The sequence below is a fragment of the Crocodylus porosus genome, unplaced genomic scaffold (assembly GCF_001723895.1).
Source record: "Crocodylus porosus isolate Cpor-Errol unplaced genomic scaffold, CroPor_comp1, whole genome shotgun sequence".
NCBI classification, from domain to species: Eukaryota; Metazoa; Chordata; order Crocodylia; family Crocodylidae; genus Crocodylus; species Crocodylus porosus.
This window is the reverse complement of record NW_017728886.1, coordinates 203739594-203759509: the sequence shown is the minus strand read 5'-3', so window position 1 is coordinate 203759509 and position 19916 is coordinate 203739594. Positions and strand designations below refer to the sequence as shown.

General features: G+C 45.0%; 1 protein-coding gene across 1 annotated transcript in view; it reads left to right on the top strand.

Annotated features, from left to right (window-relative positions):
• Positions 1-19916, top strand: part of LOC109315145 (epidermal retinol dehydrogenase 2-like) — a 180756-nt gene that overhangs the window by 1264 nt on the left and 159576 nt on the right.

Here is a 19916-nt window from a genome sequence, read left to right as displayed (position 1 = left end):
CCCCACTGCCCTGGCGATGCACCTCCTAAGCATGGGGCTGTAGTGAGGGCAGCGGTGTGAGGCTGCACCCCGCAAAACAGCAGCAGGCACTGAAAGTACATCACCAAGGTGGGGAAAAATCCTCACATGGCTGTGCTGTCCTCAGCTGCGCTGGGTCACGCCTGCTGGCTCTGGAGGCCCTGGGGGAGAGAAGTAGCATGGGAGCTTGAGCCCTCAGCCTGCGCCTGCCCTGGGTACACATCTTGTGGGGTGGGTCTCACCTGCCTCCTGGGAGTGCATACGGCAGCAGGGAACCAGCCCTCTCCCTCCCCCAGATGAGCCACCCACAGCCCCATCCTGCTCCCAGCTAGGGCCATGCAGCCATGCATTGTGATCCCGGGCCCCATGCCCCACCCATATGGGCAGCAGCCTCAGTCTGCACCTGCCCTGGGTACAGATTTGGGAGGCACAAGTCCCACCTGCCCCCCGGGAGCCCACATGACAGTGGGAAACCAGCCCTTTCCCTCCCCCAGACAAGCCACCCATGGCCCCATTCTGCTCTGTGTTAGGGCCCTGGAGCCACGCATTGTGGCCCCGGTCCCCAGCCCCTGGGCCCCATGCCCCAATCCAAACCTGGCTGGGCAGCAGCCTCCCAGGTACAGACTGGGGGGGGCACAGGTCCCCCCTGACGCCTGGCAGCGCACACAACAGTAAGGAGCCACCCTGCCTGAGCCCACAGCAGGGAGAAAGTGGGGGCTGTGAACCTGGGTCCAAAGCCCAGCAGCTGGGGGCCCCCTATAGCAGGACCAGGGAAGCAGGGGCTGTAGGTAGGGGGCAAGGGGAACCAGCAAGGTGGCGGCTCTGGATGGGGAGTGAAGGGCACCAGCAGGGCTGGGAGGGATGTGGAGGACCTTTAATTTAATCATGGATTTTGCTGGCTTTAGCAGAGAATTTATGATTTTTTTTTATTAGGGAAAATCAGGATCCCTGGTAATCACTTGTGTTTGGAGTAAATATATTTTCAGAAGAGAACGGCTTAAGAGAAAAATCTCCCAGTGAATGAAACAAATTGAGCCCTTTGTCTGCAGCAGTTTTTTCTGTTCAGTGGCTGTTTTGCTGTGTTACCAGAACTCAAAAAGAGTTAAAAGAGCTCATTTTCCCCAGAGCAGCAGAAGCTCTGCCTCCACCATCTAGTGGTGGATCATAGTTATAGCTGTGCTGCTATTTAGTGCTATGGGAAATGGATTGTGCAGAGGAGGAAATCAATTAGGTTATGGGGAAACTGTTTTAAAGGATTATAACAAGGTATATTTAGTTATTTAGGTTGTTTAACACCAGTGGGACCAGTCAGTGTGCTGGAATTATCCACCTAATTTTTAGTTGCAAATTTTATCCAAATTGTTAGTTTTGTTATCAACTCTTGTTATTATATTTTTTATTTATTTTCTGTTATTTAAATTGGTTGTATATTATAAAGAGTAATGCATTCATTGGGTTCAGAGTGACTTCCTGGATGGTGAGGGTGAGGGACACAGATCTCCACAGGACACCTTAGTGTCTGCCTAAGGGGTTCCCAGAGCTATTAGCACCCTGAGGACCCAAACTCCAGCACACCACCCAGCCTTAGTGTACCAGCAGAGGGTTACATATATATTTTCAGCTCACTTAGCTTCTTGGTGGTCCTGGAAATTACAAACATGTGAGAAGTCAGAGTAATCTTCTCAGAGTGAAAAGTGTTCTGGGCAGAGACTTTTGTTTTCTGTGTTCGGATAGGACATAGCTACTGCCACAGTTATAGTCAATGCAACACTTCACATGATGCATAGATGAAATCCCATTTTTTGTAAGCAGAGAGACCGTGTGTTGCATAAAATCTTAGTTTCCTTTTTTTTCTTCTTCCTGTAGGTTAGACGAGAAGTTGGCGATGTTACTATCCTAGTCAATGATGCAGGTATTTTAAATGGAAAGTACTTCATTGATACTCCAGACCCGGACATTGAAAGAACAATGGATGTGAACATTATGGCTCATTTTTGGGTAATATATCCTCTCCTATGTACAGTTATATAAGTGCCCTAAAAAGCAGTGGTTCAGAAGTGAGCAAAAATAACTTGAAGACAAATAATGAGTCCTTCAAGCCACTTAAAAGGTGTTAATGAGCAGTCAGTCCAGAGGTGAAAAGCTCCAGAAACCACCTAAAATTACCATGTACCAAGGCCTTCAAAACCCAGGACAATCCAGCCCAAGATAATCTTGATGTCTAGTTTTATTCAGTGTCAGCATGTCACATAGAACTCCCTGTAGTCAGCAAAAGCAAACATTATTAAAAGTAAGTCTGCTTTTCTTTGTATATACAGGCCACAGTATCCTGTATCATGAAAGCAACACAATCTAAAACCACAATAAGCCAAGCTTTGAAATGAGAACTTCTTATGGTATGACTTTAATGTAATGGCTTCTGTGCTACCCGCCTGCACCAGTCAATATGGTCCCTTGGACTTTTTGACTATCTATGTGAACCCTTTGACCATCTGCTGAATGTTGTCTTAAAAGCAGAGAAGGAAGGGCAAAGGAGTAGACACAGCAGCAAAGCTGTTCAGTTCATGTAGCAGAGAAAAGGCTCTGTTGAAAAGGCTCTTAACTTTTGAGGGACAAAACAGAACACTGAATTATCCAAGCTTTGTTCTGGGATTCCAGCAAGAAGAAATACAATTTTCTCTGGGGCTTCACTGCAACAGATATGGAGGATATGTGGGCAGTAGCAGTAGTGCCAAATCCTGGAAGGTTAAGGCCTGTAGAAGGAGATTCGATGCTAGCAAATGTCCACAGGAGGAGAAGCAGGGTCGATTGCCTGTGTTCAAACAGTAGATCTTGTACTCTGCCGCCATGCAGATAAATCCTGTCCTTTGATGGCCTCTGCTGGAAATCAGTCTGCTCTAATCTTGTTGCTCTAAGGAACTGGAGGTTTCTGTTTGCTGGAAAACAGGAAAATGACACACAGTGGTGACGCGTGGGGGTGCACCCCCTGAGAGCACTGGTGCACCCCCTCACAGTAGCATTCCCCACTTAGGCAGAGGGCGGGAGGCAGGTGGGAGCGCTGGTGCCCCCCCTAAGAGCGTTGGCCAGGGAATGTGTGCACCAGGAGAAGTGTCACTAGCACTTCTGGGTGCATCCCTGCCCCTTCTGGGCACGCCACAGGCACTTCCGGGCAGTGTTCCCTCTTAGCCAGCTTAGCCTCTTAAGGTGTCCAAGTGCACAAATAAATTATCTCAGGATGATTTGTCTGATAAATTGACATGCAGTTCCCTTAGTAATTACAATGTTACCAAAGAAATCTAGGATGAGACCTTGTTTAGGGGATTTCTGTTTTATCTTGATGTTCTTGATCCTTTTAATTTATTTTGGTCTCCTTGTCACTCTCCTGTTTTTAAATTACAGGCTACTGTTACAGGTTACTTTAAAATATTTTAAATCTGTGGAATGTTATCCCATCATAAAGGTAGAACAGCTTCAAAAAAGTCACAGATTAAGTCTTAATGCTGCTTCAGACCTGCTCAGCTGTGACTTGCCACTAGCAGGCTGGTGAACACAGGCATGGGCAGGAGCCAGGACTCTATTACTTCTCTGGGCTAGGGACAGAAGTTACACATAAATCAGTTTAAGGGATCAAACTGGTTTAAACCTGTAACTGAACAGAAGTTCAGCAGCCGCTGTCATGGTGTCCCAGGCAGCACAAGCTTCTTCCTGGTGGAGAGGCTGCACTGTGGGCAGGAGCAAGGTAGGCAGAGCTGCCGCAGCCTATGCAGGGCAAGCAGAAGCAGAGGAGGAGCTGGGAAGGATGACTATGGGGGGCATGCGGCTGGCAGCAGCCCTAGAATGGGCTTGGGGGGGCTATAGCCACCCCAAAATTCACCTTAGCTCCTGTAGCCACCTGCCTTGAACTCAGTTCATCAGGGCAACAAAAAAATGCAGTCAGACACAAGCACACAGGTTAACAGAGTGCATCAGAGTCAGGCTGGACTATTCAGCATTGACAGGCTGACACCCTCATGTGCCTTGAACTCAGTGCATCCCTTATTTCACCAGGACAATAATAAATGCAGTTAGATACACATACACACATGCTAACAAAGTATGTCCAAGCAGGCTGGGTCCAATCAGCACTTTCAGCTGATACCCTCATGCACCTCAAAATTCAGCACATCCCAATCTCTTGTCACAATGGTCCTAGTAGTAACCCCCTTGATGAGCAGATGCCACTGTAGCTTTGGACATTACAGGGATCTTTGGCTTAGGTAAAAGAAGCATTGCTGCAGAGCAAATGGGGAGGTCAAGGGGAAGGAAGAGTAAATGAGGTTCAGAGACAGAGTATAGCAACCAGCCTGACCATAAAAGTTATTTATTGCCAAGTATATGAACTTTTGATGATACCAGTAGTAATAGCCATACAAGAGAGACAAATAAAACAGTTACAGTATTACATAGTTTCAGTTAGGTATTTGGGGAAGCCTAACTCAAGTCTGATTAGCAAAAGTCAGGTTTAGAAAGCTGTGACTGGAGCAAGAGAGCAAAAGTCAGGTTCCTGGAGTCAGAGAGAGAGGGAGAAAGAGAGAGAGAGAGAGTTGGGATCTCACCACTCAGTGAAGCTTGAACCACTTGAGGTCCCCAGGTGTTTGTTGGAGCTGGCAGACAGGCAGAGTCCTCAGCACAACCAGTGGAAAGATTCCAGGCAGAAAAGGAGTGGAACTGGTGCAGCTTTTGGATCCAAGCACCAGGACAGAAACTTGAGCTTGGGTAGGGGTTCAAGGGAGAACACTAGGTTTGTTTATGTTTAAACAATGGCTCATGTGTTGGATAATAGGAACTGATCACTCCTGGCTATGGGTGGCGTTACAGGGACAATACAGGGATTCCAGGTACCCCTGTACAACTTCTACAAGTTGACTGGTACCCCGTTTGAAAAACTAATGTGCATATTACAATTCTTATGTCTTTGCTTGGGTGATAAGCAGGAGGAGTCAGGGGCAGGGGCAAGGGAACAGCAAAACACAGAAGAACCTGAGCAGCCAAACAGGGAAGAACCTGATCCACCAAGCTCACAATACAGACAGGCAGATTCAGTGTTTTGGATATCAACAGAGGGATCATTACTAGAATTGGTCTGATAAATGCTGAGTTGGGTGCATGCAGACCTGGGTTGATTAGCATTTGGAGCAGGGATCCCCCATCATGCAGTGCCCCCAGAATTCAGTGTGGTCCTTGCCTTGGAATCTCTGTTCTCCATCCTGAATGCTAACGAAAGTGCATTCCTGTCTTATCTCCCATTTAAATGAGTTGTCATCCAGTTCCATCTCTGATTCAGATGAGACCAGGGGAGTTGCTTCATTCTTATCAACCTTGTCTGGAGGGCTTTAGGTGTGTCTCCCACTGCATCTTCATTATCCTTTGTAAGTCCTTCCTCTAATCATTCTCATTGAGGCAGAGATGGAGAGGGGCTGAGTCCTTTGTGAGTCAGACAAGCTGCGTACTGTGCCAGGGTTCCTCAAGAACACAAAGCTGAGAGGTAACACGAGTTTATCCACACAGTTGGTGTAGCAGAAGCAGAAATAGGGCGGACCTCCGCCCAAGGGCCTTAGTATGCCTCTTCTAGCTACATGGTGTTGCTGCACTTAAGCAATGGTGGCTCCGCCCTGAGTATGGGGAAGCATGCTTCCCCCACCTTCATGGGTAAACTCAGTGTAGAGCTGGGGGGTAGAGGAGTAAAGGTTTGGAGGGTAGAAATGTGTAGAGGAGCTGGGAGCTATGCATTCTGGGTTACTGAAGGACCGCAGATTAAGCCTTTCATTTCCTAGGAGTTGACTAACAACACCCTGGAATGACCTGGGTAAGATGCATCAAAGATAACCCTCACTGTAATTGGCTTATCTTTAAAACATTTAGAGGGTACTTAGGACAGGATAACACCCTTAAACAGGGAAATACTCCCTTTAAAGTGTCTTGATGAAGTGGCTTAAATGTAACCTGTAACACCACCATCATTCTGTCTTCTTATTGTATGTATGTTGCCCAAAGCCCTTGTTAAAAAAGGTGGCATGTAAATCTCATGGCTGTCCAATTTCTAAGTATCCAGAGGCCCCACTCCACATGCCCATCATGCCTCACCATGGTCCCCAGGAGCTACAATCCCTTCCCACCACGTTACCATGAATCTGAGTGTGCCCTACTGCTGTTCCATGCACCCCTTGCCTCAGCACCCCAAGGTTCCCTCTGCACTGTGAACCCCGCTCACTGCTGCCTCCCATGCCTCCTTCCTGCACCATCCACCCACGTATCCTGCTTCCCAGTCATGAGGTCTCCCTCTACATGACTTCATAAAGCCACCACTGCCTATGGGCTCCTGCAGCATTGAAGGCTGTATCACACTCTTTTGCACTGCATGGCTGGGATGAGGCTAGAGCAAGAAGGGGAAGCCAGAGTCTGGAGTCCCCAGCTGCTGCTGCTGCAGCCGAACCAGTGGGAGGAGCAGCAGCCAGCTGGGAGCCCTGGGCTGCAATTTAACCTCTTTGAGGCCACATGTGACTGTTGGGCTCCCAGTTGAACAGCCATGATCTATCCGGTAAGTTGCATGCAGTTCTCTCAGTCAATCATTTCAGCGTTGGCAAAGAAATCCAAGAAATATAATTTGGGAATTTATTTTCTCTTGATGTTCTAGTTCCTTTTAAGTTGTTTTGGTCCCCCATCACTCTCTTATTAAGTTATCCTGTTTCCTTATTGTACACCACCCTGAGCCTTTGTTGAGAAGGGTGGCATATAAATCAATTACTCAGTCAATCAATAAATGTGAAGAAAATACAGAAATGCATTAATGAAACTACAAAAGTTATACCATTGAGCATCAGTAAATGGAAGAGATAAGAGTACTTCCTGTGCTTAAAAAGAATCCCTCCAAAGAGCTCTGGTGAGTCTAGGGTAAGGATGATTCTTTTTCCCCAAATGCTCACGTACCTTAAAAATCATTGCTGATTAATCATAAATCAAAGATGGGGATTTTGGAGGAAAATTCAACCATAAAACCAATTGTTGAATTACATGCTTTCTTATATGTCTATCTACAATGGTGATATATGCTGTGCTTCGTAGACTTGCAAAGCCTTCCTTCCAGCCATGATTGCCCGTAATCACGGACACTTGGTTAGCATTTCAAGTGCAGCTGGACTTGCTGGTATCAATAAAATGTCAGGTTAGTGCTTTATATGTCTATTTATAAATGGGGTCCAAATATACACTGTTTAATCATTTCACTTTTGACTTCTCAAACTTTCCTAAGTCTTCTCTGTGATACAGATATTCAGTAAGCTTATTTAAACGCCATAGATATTTGTGAAGAGTATGAGCAGAAAGAAGAGCGCCATGGTGGAAAAAGATAAACAAGCCCAATATGTTTCATGATTTTCAGCAATCCACACACTCCCCTACATGGTTGCTATTTCAATTATTAATATATTCCACATAGCATATTTATTCAACACTTCAGATTTAGACACATTATGTTCTTTCAAGGGCTGTAAACTCAAGTAAAAATATATTGCGAGTATATTATTGTTTTATGAGGTAAAGGAAATTCTCTATTTTTGTCTGGGGAGAAAAGAGCAGAAGTGAGGAGAGTCAGGGAGGTAAGATATTACATGAAAAAGTGGACAGATGCAGAGGGTGAATGAAGACATAACCCAAGCACCGAGTACATGGTGGTGATGGGAAACTAGCATTAAGATTAGAAGCATGAAAACGAGGATCTGATGAGGTAGAGTAGGGATGAAAAGTAGTTGGTGGTGTTAATGCATGTGCACTAAAAAGGTGTGTTGAAAAGAGATGCTTTTTTATTAAATCAGTGATTCTCAACTGGGATCCTTTGAAGGATTCTCCAGGTGGAAGGAGATAAGCCCAGGAGATAAGAGGGTGTGAGAAGATAAACACAGGCTCAGGTTCTTCTGTGTTTGGCTGCTCCCCCGGCCCTGCCCCTTCTGCCCAGCACCCAAGCAAAGAGCTAAGCATTGTAATATGTAAATTAGTTTTTCAAACGGAGTGCCAGTCAACGTAGTTGGATAAGCTAGGTTAGGATAATTACAGGTGGAGGGGAGATCAAACTAATCAATGGGAAGTATCCAAGATGTGATGCTGGTCTGAAAAGGACTGATATCATGATTTAGTGAAAAAAAATTTGAAAAACTGAGAGACAGGCTAGTGAGGAAAACGAGATTCTAATGGTGATATCACATTTTAATGAAACTGGGCAATAAGAGGGACATTGGAGTTGTCAGCTGATGGAAGAGCATAACTTGGGAGATGGGTGTGACAAAACCCTGGGGTGTCAGGGTCCTCCTAGAAATGCACCCTAGGTTTGTGTAAACATATGGCCCCCACCCTGCTGCATGCATATGCCCAGGTTATTAATTTGTCCAGGAACTTCAATTTACCACTGTCACTTTGGTAAAATAACAGAAAAAAAGAATTTATTCCAAGGAAGAAGGACTTTATAAAAAAAGAAAAAAGTGACTAAATGCCTAGACAACAGATTATGGTAAAACAAAGCTAACAAAATTCTTACCCTACTTTCAGACTACTACCTGGCCCTCATAAAAATAGCTGGGGTCAACCACATCTCTGTAACAGATCAACTGAGGACCTCCATTCCTCCTTCCCTCCTAAAGACCCCCATCTCTCCAGCCATTTCCTAATGGTCACTGCCTCCAGAACATCCACACAATTTCCCACCCCACCTACTTTCACGTGTTTCTGCCTATAGTTCCATGACAAGGGGTAGGGGGGAAAGAGAAAAAAATCAGGTAGGAAAGAAATTCTAGGTTAAGTGGGAGATACAACTGGGCCACAAGAGGAGATGTCTGAAAAGTTTGTGAATGCATATGGAATAAAGGTAAGTTTGGGCATCTTTCACAAAAAGGTCGTACTGGGGGTATCTAGGTTTCTATGAGTGAATGAAGTGAAGACTGACCCTGAGGGGCACCAAAGGTTTTCAGCACTGCTCTTGAGCATACCTCAATTGTCCTAATTTAGTTTTCAGATGTACTAAAAAAAATTGTTTTGTAATGTTTGAACTACAAGCCAGGCTGTTTGACTTTTATGTAGATGAGCACTTCCTCCTACTTCCTATTGAATTCACTTCAGTAAATGCCGACCAGCATTAATAAAGAATGCACTGCCAAACCCTGTGAAATTCATCCCCAAATAGCTAAAAGGTAGCACAGTCCTTCACATTACATTTGGTAAACAACACTTGGCACGTGGTGATGGATATGTTTTTAAATGTTGTTTCATTCCTCACTTTAACAGACTACGCTGCAAGCAAGTTTGCGATAGTTGGCTTTCTGGAGACAGTTGCTTTTGAATTGCAGGCTACAGGGAAGAAAGGCGTTAAAACCACCATTGTCTTCCTTAGTTATGCAAAAACTCAGTTAAGTGCTGGGATTAAAGTCATGTGAGTAAAAATTACTGCATTTTCTGTGATAACTATATGTATTCAATGATAATTTATTGTTCATAAATGCACACAATCAAGTATGTCAAGTGTTCTCCAAAAGTTTCTCCAATCCAGACTAACCATTGTGTCACCCACCGTGACATCCTGCACCATTGCAGTTCTAATGCAGGCATGGCACTAGCAGAAGGCTCGGTTTAATCCACAGTGCTTTGACCCAGCCTCCTATGTTGTCCTTCCGAAGCAAGACCAATCAAAAAGACCGTGCCTTATATATTTGATTACAAGATAATTTTTTTTCTGCATTTAACAGGGAGAAAAAAACCCCTCACCTTGGAATCAAGCACGAGGCACTGGGGAGGGGGTGTGGAGGGACAAGTGCTGTAGCCCCAGCTCTGGCATCAGCTCTTGGGTTGAAACCAGAGCTATAGCTGCTGCCTACCAGCACACCCGCCACCCCTACACCCACTCTCTCTGTCTCTCAGCCTCAACTCCCACCTTTAACCTCAATCCCGCACCCCCTCCCCACAACTTACATTTGTCCCAGCACCAGCAGGCTCCTTCCCTGCTTCACCTGGGGCATGGCTTAAGGTCCTGGCCCAACAGAGATTGCAGTGATGGGGAGGGCAGAGATGACAGAAAGGGAGGACCTGAGGCTGCAGGAAGGGCAGGTGATGGGAAGAGGCTGAGGTGGGGCTCAAGCAGAAAAGGGGTTCAAGAGTGGATAGGTGGCAGGAAGCAAGCTGTCTGCCCCACCCCACTACCTGCCCCCTCTGCCTCCCAAAGCTCCTGCTTTCCCACTACCTCCACACAGCCTGCCCACTACTGCCTGACCCCTACTGCTCCCCCCACCACCTGTCCTCTTTTTGCCTTCCCTGCCACTAGCCCCAGCACTGCCCCTTACCACCTGCCCCTTTCTGCCTACCCCATCATCTGACCCCCACTGCCTGCCTCCCTGCTACTTCTTTTCTCACAACAGTAGTGGGAATGAATTTAAGACAACCGTCCAATAATTAGATTCTGTATGTGGAAAATAATATTCCATTTGTAAATTTTCCATGTATAGAATCTAATTATTGGGGGCCTTGTCTTTAAATTCTGGGTGGTCCTGGATTCAAGTAAATATGGTAATATAATTCCAACAGCAGTTCTAGGGGAGCATTTCATGAGTTTTTTGATCAGGCAAGCACTGAGTAGCTCAAACATTACAAGAACAAATTTGAGCCTGGCATTTTCTCATCAGTTCAAATATTAAAATGTTTTTATACAGGTTAAATTTTTAAAAAGATGTCTGTTTTAGGTAAGTTTTGTTTGTTTCTGTTTCTGTTTTGTCTTAATGCAAATATATCGAGGAAGAAATGTATAAAGTATTTAAAGAGATGAATATAAAAGCAGTATTTTTGCTAAAATAAATCATTCCCAAACCAATTAATTCTAACAGCTGCATAACCTGAATATTTCAGAAGGCCATGTTTATTACCTATGATGGATCCAAGATACATTGGCAGGAAGATTGTGGAAGCTACTAGAAAAGAGAAGTTTTACCTGTTTCTGCCTTCATATTTGAGCCTTTTTTCTCTTAAAAAGTAAATATTGCTCTTGCTTTCTTGTACTTCTCCTCTTTGCCAAATGTCCACTACTTAACATGCAAAGTAGTAAAATATTCTGCTGGTGTTATTAATTTTAAGACTAGCTGTTTCTAGAATTTCACAAGGAAATTTTGTTCTCATTTCTATTATTATTTTAATTGGTCTCAGTTAATCTCCACATGAACACACTTATTAGACTTTAAGGATTTCCATTAGTACATTTGTCATGATTGCCAATCACATTCAATGTAACATTTTCAACTGAAACTGCTGTGAAATTATTTGGGGAAACTGTGTATTTTGTATTTTATAGAGTTACCATTGAGGATTTCTGGTTAAGACTCAGCAGATTTGTGCACTTTGAGTGGAGATTAAAATTTATTTTTGTGTGCAGCATACAGCATATAGTTATCCTTTTGGACCCCAAATTTGGAGGCTTGCAGGTTGTTCCAATTAGGAGGACAAAAGATGATGGAGACAATCCTGTTAGCTTTACCTTGTTTGTTAACAATGAACCAAGTCATTTTTTCCCTGAGCCCAAGAGAGTCTGAAAAACAAGAGAGATTCCCTGACCCCAAGCCGCTTTCAGGCAGCAGCCAAACCAAAGTCTTCTTCCTGGGCATCTGTGAGGTCCATATAATGTGCTTGTCCAGACAGTGTCTGGAATTTATTTCTCTGTTTCTGGGGACTGTCTGCTGATTTTCTTCTTCGCGCCAACATCTACTCTGTTGTAAAACAGGTGAGGAAAAGCCACAACAGAAACTGCTTGTGACACGTGCATGCCTTGAGTTAGAAGTTTCTATCATTTCTAAAGAAACAGTTAAGTCCTATATAAATGTGTTTAAACAAGTTTCCCCACCAGTTTTACATTAATCTAGTATCCTCCCTAGACATCCAGCACACACTCTATTGGATGCAAAATGAGATTTCTGATAAATTAGTGTTGTAAATTAACCTGTTAATTCATTAAGTAATTTAATTTAATTGAACAGTGCATCTTTTAGGAATTTTAGTATAGAGTATTAAGATACCTCCCTATGAATATTCTCAGTAACTAAATACTATTTGACTCCTCACACTTCCGGTTTATTTAAAATTCACCGATACCATGGATTGGCTATGTTTGAAGTTTATTTTAGAATTAACAGCCACATTTTTAAAAAATATGTTTATTTTTTCTGAAGCAAGGCCTAAGGGTCATCTTAGGCAACATGTTCATGAACTGCACTGCTTCAGAATAGCTGTCCTGTCCTACTATAGTGAGCAGGACTGGATTTTACCCAACATTAAGGCTAAGAAGAGACATTCAGAATGCCCGTACCTGGTTTGATTCAGTCTTTGCAGGTTTGTCTAACCTCTATAGATTGAACCAAGAAGCAATTGAGTAAACATTCACTTTTTATGCCAGAAATGCTTGCAGTGACTCAGGCTCAAACCCCGGGAACCTAGAGTAAGCCCTTCCTTCCCTTTGGCAGTGGCTGCAAGGCTGGAGGGAAGCTGAGCTGAGAGTAGGGTGTAGCTAGGTCCCAGCAGGCCACTGAGTATGATTGCAGAGGGTTTTAAAGCCCCAGCCTGGCCTGCACAGTCCCCAGCTGGGGTAGCCTGGAGGGGGAAAGAGGGTGCAGCCCTTGCTAGTCCCCAAACGGTGAGGCGTGACCAGACACCGGCCCTGGGCAGCAACATGAGGCAAAGGGCAGGTAGGAAGGTGGATGAAATCCCACTCCACTCCCTGCCCCTGGCACAGACCCCAGCCGGAATCTACCTGGCTTTACCACTCGCTCGCTGTTCAAGCAGCAGGGGGCCTGGCCACACATGGGACTAAAGCAGGGGAGAAAGGAGGGGGATTAAACCCCCCTCCCTCCCCTCTCCCACCACTACAGGACCCCAGCTGGTGCCTGCCTGGCTTTCCCCCTGCTCACTGCAAGGGGAAAGCCAGGCACACCCTTCCTGGGGGCCCGTGCCAGTGGGAGAGGGGAGGGAGTGGGGTTTAATCCTCCTTCTTCCCCTGCTCCCACACTTCAAACCCAAGTTTGGCCACATCCCTCTCTGCTCCACCAGTGAGTGGCAGGGAAAATCAGGCAGGCCCTGGCTAGGGTCTCTGCCAAGTGGGAGAGGGGAGGGAGGGCAATATAATACCCCTCCTTCCCACACTTCACCTCAGGCTGACATCCAGCCATACCCCCACCACTCCAGCAGTAAGCGGGGGGAGAAACCAGGCAGATCCTGGCTGGGGTCCCATGCCAGTGGGAGAGGGAGAAGCAAGTATTAAACCCTCCCTCCCCACCTCACCCTGATGGCCCTAGCCAGGGCATGGCCATGCCACCTGCTCTCCGCTAGAGCAGGGGGCAGGATGCAGGGGGCAGAAGCATGGCAGCCCTCCTCTATGCAGACCAGGGCTGGGGATATTGTGGGACATGGAGGGAGTTTAAATTCCCCTCCCTCCCATCTGCCTGAGCCTCCTGGCCATACCCCTCCCCACTCCACTCCAGCAGAGGGAAAATCTAGCAGGAGCTGCTCCACCCCCACTGGGCTGCCCAGGCTGTATCTTCAGATGGGTTTCCCACCCCTATCCCCTTGTCAGCCAACCCTCACTGTCCTGGCTAGAGAGCAGAGGGGTGGAGCCAACCCTGCTCTGATGAAGCAGACAGCACAGCCCTGCCCAGGGCTAAAAAGCATGCTGGGATGCCAGGGGACTGTGAATTAATTTGAACCAGAAGGGGTCTGGGACAGAAGTTCCATAAACCGGTTTAACGTATATCAGTTACATCTGATCCTACATTCAACCAGGTTCATTTTAAACTGTAAATTGTAATTTTTTGGCCATTCTGAAACTGGTTTATGTGCACTGAATTTCTGTTCTGTTACAGGTTTAAGGCAGTTTCTAATCCCTTAAACTGGTTTCTGTGTAACTTCTGTCCCTAGCCCAGATGCCCAGTGTGGCTGTACTCAGGTAGGTAGCCATTTTGTAAGGGCTCCCACTCTTTTATAAAATCATCTCACAAGTCTTAAAAAAAAGGTTAATTTTATCTGGCATCATAAATGGCAGATATGAATTAACTATAATTGAGTGGCATCACTGAAGGGCAGAATGAAGGCTGTTTGGGTGTCTTAATTGTATAGTCCTATACAATGTTATATTTGGATTTCCTTGATGCTAATTTTCCTGGGTCTGTAGCAAATTACTAAATTTTAGTATTTTCCTATTTCACATTCATGTTACCTTTTTTCAATTTTTAATTCTAAATTGATACATTTTTGTCTTGGGATTATAGTCATCATTACTATTTTAGAAAGGGAAAAAACAAAACTGCAGCATAGTCATTTAAAATTAAGATACCTAGAACTAGCTAGCCATGTCCCAGGTATTTTCAGGTTCTCTAGGGAGAGGGAAATAATGTATATGGGTGGACAAAAAGAAAAAGCAGCTAAACTACCTCATTCGAAAACTACCCCATTTGAAAATAATTAAATAATCATCACCAGAATTTTTTTTCATAGTACCTCACACTATGCAACTTTGAAAAGGGTACTAGTAACCTAACTGGGCTGTAAACTAATTGCTTTTATTGCAAGGCCCAGTAAAAAGACATGGGCCTTTCAGTGTTTCTGGAGGGCAGGTGGAAATGAAGATCTAAAGTTCAGAGATCCTCAAAAGTAACATCTCAGTAGTTCCCTCTGTTATACCAAGAGTGTGCCCACATAAGCTTTTCTGCTGTCTCATTAATTAATCACATATTGCATTTATTGTTCAAAAGTGAGATTGTGTGTGAGGAGATTATTTAATTTATCAAGACTAACTAGAAATACTTTTTTGTCTTTTTTCCCCCTAGTTTTATACCTAAAAAAGTGCTGTTTCTCATCTTCGAATACCTTGGGATCTTTAATATCATGGATAATTATATAGGCTGGCGGAAGAAGGATGCGAATTAAACTAAAATGTTGCTTCTCAAATATCAACAGATCTGAATTTACACCCAATACTTAATGGAACTAACGGATTATTACTTTGTGCTTTTCAACGAGTTAGATACATTGCTTCTATCCTTGACTTGTTTCTTCCTAAATTGTCTAAGTTTATCTTCATTCTTTCTTCATGCCAGAATTAGGTAAGAGCTTTCTCACCAATTAATGAATATGCATAGCTCCCATAAAATGAAATGAGGGTTTTCCTTCAAGGAAAGTCTACTTTCTATTTAGTTTCTCAAAAGGGTTGGTTTATTTATCGTAAAGTTGTCCCTAACACAGCCCAATACATTCTGGGACTGTCTATGTGCTATACCAGAGGTCCTCAATCTTTTTGCACAAGGATCTGTGTGTAAACCTTGGTGGCCAGTCCTGACCCAGTGCCCCTCACTCCCGACCTGCTTCTCCACTCCCCCAGGCTCCAGCCCCACAGTGTGTGGGCCAGGGGGTGGGTGTGGAACTCTGCCAACCTGCAAGGGAAAACCCATGGTTCCCCCACTCTTCTCCTTTAAAGGAGAACCCATATCTAAAGTTTGTCCACAACCCTTTCATATATTCTTGCAACCCACTTTTGGGTCACGACCCGTGGGTTGAGAAACACTGTGCTATACTACCTTCCATCCAGCTATTACTGAAATCGAGGACATTATTGAAATAAGTACCAGATCATGTGATTTGGATGATTCTGGCTTTAAAGTTTAAAAATAGCTTCATCCACCTCTTCCTCTGTTACTTTAACGCATCGTTCTGTACCTCAGAGGAAGGCAACATCTATTACTCCCCTGTATTTTTCCTCCTACTTGTCTTTTCTGAACAAGGTATAGCCACCTATATCCATATTCCAGTCAGATGAGCTAACCCACCACATATCAGCAGTCTCCATCAGATGATAATTTTCTATCCATACTAAAATTTCCAGCACTGCCTCCCCATTTCATATACTTCTTTCATTACTACATAAGCATCTTAGATGAGCAGCTGATGGTCCTACCAATTTGTTCCTTAAAACCTTGTTAAGATTCTCTGTTTTACCAGCTCTTCCTAGGCTTTCATCTAGGTCATCTCTACTTATATTGCAATCCTAAGGGTGGTTCTCTGCCTCACCCCATCCTAAATGCCATTGAAGTATGTTGTCAGGGCATCGTAAGGAAACAATTTTTTTTCTGTTTTGTTTACTCTGTCATTCAGAAGTATTTGGCTTGGATTATTTTCTAGTGCTGTTTGGTTTCTCATTAAAGTTAAAATGAAATGATATATTACTTATTTTAGATGGCAATTCTGTTCCAGTTAAATAATTGTAACATAACACTTCTGAAATAAATTATACATGAGCATATTTCTACTGGTTGCAATATAATGAATCTGTTGCTAGCTAAAATTAATTTTAAGTTAATAGGTTGCTAATGCCTGGTTACAAATAATGCAACTTTTCTGTGGTGAAAAAAACAGTTAGTGACTATTCATCCTCTGCCTATAGGAAAATGTTAATCTACTAAGACTCTCTTTTTTCCCAAAGAAAATATATTCTTGTCCTCTTTCTGGTCTTTCTGACTCAACCCTATGCCTAGGGGAGAAAAATTAAACTTCCTGTTTTATGAAAGCTTTGTTTGTTCACTTCTAATTGATTTATTTTACTCTTGAATGACATACTGTTGTTGCTGGAAAAATAACCACCTTCAAAAGCATTAGAATATGGACAAATAAAATACAAGTTTCTATCATGCCATAGATTTCATAGACATTAGGGCTGGAAGGGACCTTGGCAGATTGAGTCCAGCCCCCTGCCCCAGTGTCAGAAAGTCAGCAGGGATCATAGGATCCCAGCAAGATAAACATCCAAGTGTCTCTTGAAGGTGTTCAAAGTAAGTCCTTGAACCACCTCCAATGGCAGTCTGTTCCAGACCGGGGGGGCTCGGACAATAAAGAAGTTCTTCCTTATGTCCAGCCTGAAACGGTCTTGCAGTAGTTTATAACCGTTTGACCTCGTCATCCCTTGGGGCACTCTGGTGAACAAATGTTCTCCCAGAAACTGGTGGTCACCCCTGATAAACTTACAGGTGGTCATCAGATCACCCCTGAGCCTGCGCTTTTTCAGGCTAGAGAACCCCATAACTCTCAGCCTGTTGTCATAAGGTCTGTGTCACAGGGTGACAGCACAGTTTGGCCCTGAAGGGGAGAAGGGGAACCCCGGGAACCAAAACAAGGCTAGGGAAAGGAAGGGAGAAGGAAAGAAACCCCTGAACTCCTTACCTGCAGCCGACAACACGGGAGAACCAGAAGGAGCGGTGGGACCCACGCGGCTGATTATTCATGTCTTTTTCAAACTTCAGCCAGCTGCAATCAATGATGATCGGAGCTGGCATGGGGGCATAAAGAGCACCCCGAGGGAAGGCAAAGGGAAGGAGAGCTGGAGAACGGCCAGGAGAGGTAACCAGCTTGGAGCCTCCCGTGGAGGCAAGGGAGAAGCCATCAGCCAGCCCCAAAGCTGGGACACATTCTCCTGCAGCAGGCAGGGGAACGCTCAGGGAGAGGATGGAGCGAATTTCCTCCAGGACAAGAGAGTCCAAATTTTGAGTTATAGCCCAGGAGGCTTATGGGCTGATCTTTCTTTTGTTTTTCAGGGTGGCCCACGGCTAGAGGGCCAAGGAAGAACCCTGAGTAAGGGTCCCCCCCCAGAGGGGTCTAGGATCAGGACAAGCCCAAGGATTTACCACCCGGCCATCTGGGCATCACAAGGCGCGGGTTGGCTCCAGGGATTGCCGGAAATCTCGGTGCGGTTGGGTATTAGGGCGAGGTGTAGGGGAGGGCAGAGCCTCGCAGAAGATCGTCATCTCAAGAGTCCCGTGACCAGAGAAGCTTAAGTAGTCGACCCCCTCCACTGAAGATTCGAAAAAAGTCATGGCAGGCGAGACAGGGGCAGGGACTACATCTAAGGCAGATCCGGAAGGAAACAAAATCCAGGGATGAAGCGCCAGGCAAGACCATATGCCAGAGGCCGAACAGCGCGAGACTGTACGTTTGAGGCTTGCCGGCAACAGTCTGTTTTCCTGACCTCTGATCGTGGCTCTTCTCTGGACTCTCTCAAGCTTCTCCACATCCTTTTTGAATTGTGGGGACCAAAACTGGACGCAGTACTCCAGCTGAGGCCTCACCAAGGCTGAGTACGAGGGGAGAATGACGTCCCAGGATTTGCTTGAGAAGCATCTATAGATGCAAGCCAGTGTTTTGGTCACTTTACTAGTTGCAGCATTGCATTGCAGGCTCGTGTTCATCTTGTGGTCAATGATGACCCCCATGTCATTTTATATTTTAGTTTTATAAATTTAACAGTATTTAATAGTAGTGGGTCAAGTGTATGTATGACATGGCCCACAGGACTGGATGAATTTGAAACACCTGCTCCGTAGGAATTGGGAAGAATGGAAATAAAAATGAAAACATGTTATTATATATCAGTTTATATACATTGAGTGAAATCAAATTTAATTAAAACTTTCTTGTTTTTCTGGAAAAATAGGAATGACTTGCATTGAAGGACTATTCTTGACAACACTTATAGAAGGCTGTTTTAAACTTCAGAATTCAAATGGTGGAGTTGCTAGTATCATGCATAGAAAAGTATTACTGTAACTGTACCTTGCAAGGTAATTTAAGAATAACCTTGACTATATGCATTTTAATAGTACTAGTGGTGTAAATGGAATTACTCAGACAATTAAGTTTACATGATTTATGTGACTTGCTGAACTGGAGCTCAAGTGCCTGCTTCAGATTTATGTATTCTCTTCTCTTCTTCCGGTGAGTAGGTGGGGACAGTGACGTGAGGCCTGCATTGGCGAGGTCAACCAGCACTTACATAGTTGAAGCCACCAGGCAGGCCTTGGGTTCCTAGATAATGAGCCATGCTTTTGGGTGGGGGACTTGCTGGGGTGGGATGGGCTTCACCTCTCTCCTAAATGCAAGCGTGTCTTCTCTTCCAGGTTGGCTGATGCATCTCGTATGGCGAGCTTTAAACTAGCCTCACCATGGGAGGGGGCCACAGGAAGACAAGGAGACACCACCTGAGCAACACAGGTGACAAATGCAAGGAGTGCCGAGGTAAGAAACAGGGGTCCAGACAGTGTCCCAAATCGGGGGGGGGGGGGGTGGCACACGCAGCTATGCAAGACCTTAAATGCCTATATACCAATGCTCATAGTATGGGGGACAAACAGGATGAACTTGTCCTCAGAATAGCCAGTTCAAACCCAGACATAATAGGGCTTACAGAAACGTGGTGGGATTCATCCCACAACTGGGCAGTTAGCATTAGAGGCTATAGGCTTTACAGGTGGGATAAAGAAGGAAGGAAAGGTGGGGGTGTGGCGCTTTATGTCAAGGAGCAATATACATCCTCTGCCAGCAGAATGGGGTCAGAGGAGGGGCAAGCTGAAGTGCTCTGGGTCATGGGGATGCATACAAGGGGCCATGGGGAGAGGGATTTAACAGTGGGGGTCTACTACAGACCCCCCAGCCAAGGGGAGGAGCTGGACCAGGAATTTTCGGGCCAGCTTGCAGAGACACTTAAGGCAAGGGATGTAGTTGTTATGGGTGATTTAAATTACCTGGACATCTGCTGGGAGGAACAGTCAGCCAGGTTAGACTGTTCCAGGAGGTTCCTGGCTGAGATACAGGACCTCCACTTAATTCAGGAGGTTCACAGACCCACCAGAGGAAATGCCCTGTCAGACCTGGTCCTGGCCACAGGCCATGACCTGGTAAGGGACCTCCAGGTTCTTGACCACCTGGGTGATAGCGATCATCGCTTGCTGGAATTCACCATCCAGCGCAAGGTGTTTCATAGTTTCATAGTTTGTAGGGTCGGAAGGGACCTGAGCAGATCATCTAGTCCG